Here is a 1,741-nt window from a genome sequence, read left to right as displayed (position 1 = left end):
TACAAATAGTGCCGGTGACCGGAAGGGCAAAGAGCTGGCGAGGAAGTGGTGAAGCACGCCCTCTCTAAGTGTTTATTTCCGTTATTAGTAATCTAGTTTAGAACATATGCGTTGATTGTGTGGATCATGTGAACTATGGTGATCTTTTGGTTATCGGTATGTCGATTATGTGCATTTATATGACCGTTTGATGATCTACATAATTTAGTTTCATGTTGTGTGCTTTAATATGAATATAAAGTATCGGATTTGAGATACACGACTTTTGACACGTCGATTTAAGTATTGTCCGATCACTCTCCGCGGACGCGTTCGGACGCCCCGTGGACGTTATTCGGTGCCGGATTTGGGAAGCCCTGTTTTTGTCTTACAAGTGGGCCCCACGACATGTCGATGCCATGTCAGCTATATACGGCCATGCCAGCTATATATGGTGCTACGTCGGCGCACTTTTACGCCCGCGGATGACATTAGCACTGTATTTTGTGAATAATTACGTCGGCGCACTTTTACATCCTCATTTAAAAATAAAAAAATAGCACTATATATACACATTCATGCCAAGTTGTATAACCAGTTTTAGTTTAGTGAATTTTTTCAAGTTCAGAAACTGAATATTCGTGACAAGTTTAAGCATCAGCTTTATTTACACGTAAAAGTCTAAGCAAATCGCCACTGATATTGACTAATTTCGGCACCAAGTGCGCAATTTGCGTGCGTCTGCAGACGTCTGCGCACACGCAATAAGGCCAACTCTACCGCACGACCCTAAATGGACGTCCGAATTGGCCGGATTTTGTCCCTTTGGGGCGCCGATGGGTTCGCCCGTGTCCGCCTTTATCAGATGGGTCGTGCGTGCGCGCATCGCGCGCACGCACCCCAAATCATGTCCGGAGTGGACGTGAATAAAAGAAATATTAAAACTAAAACAAAATAACTAAACAAACACATTTTAAAAAAACATAAAATATATATAGGGGGCGGCCACAAAACGGCCCAGTTTCCACGGCCACTTAAAAGGCCCATTTTTCATAATTAACATATAAAACAAAATAAAAAAACGCCTCCGCCTCCCGCGCACTCCTGCCGCGCCCGTCGGTGCCGTGGCCGTCGCCGTCTTCACTGGCCGTCGGGGTGTCGTCGTCGTCGCTGACGAGGTCGACGTACTCCGGCGGCGTCCACAGGTGGGCCGGAGGTGCGTGGTGGACGAGGGCAGGCTGGACGGTGGCGTGGGGCAGTGTGGACGACGACCCGTCCACGCTTCTTACTTAAAGAAGGACGGCGACCGCTCGACGTGCGGATGACAAGTGGGGCCGCCCGCTCGTGCGCATTGATGTGGGTGGGTGGGAGGTGGGTGGCCGCCTGCCACGCGGCCCCGACGCGGACGAGCGTGCGTCCGTTTGGTGTCCGCCGCGATCCAAACCCGGCGCAAGTTTGGGCTCGAAATGGGTTGGTCCGGATACAAAACGGACAAGATGAGTCCGGACCGTCGCGTGCTGGGCCGCCTCCTTTGTTTCTTTTATCTCAAATGGACGGGGCCGGACAGAATAGGGTGGCGCGATGGAGTTGGCCTAAGACGTGGGATAGTGGGATCCGATCCCAGGGTCAACCGCCAAGTCTTCCCACCGCTATCCTCCCATCCCCCCTCCCCTCCTCGTCCGACCATCTGCGCACGCCTACCCAGCCAGCCCACCGTGCCCCGGCGACGAGGAGCACGAACACGTGTGGGCCGGCCTCACCG

Source organism: Triticum dicoccoides, chromosome 6A, assembly GCF_002162155.2.
Source record: "Triticum dicoccoides isolate Atlit2015 ecotype Zavitan chromosome 6A, WEW_v2.0, whole genome shotgun sequence".
Lineage (NCBI taxonomy): Eukaryota > Viridiplantae > Streptophyta > Magnoliopsida > Poales > Poaceae > Triticum > Triticum dicoccoides.
This window is presented reverse-complemented; position numbering follows the sequence as displayed.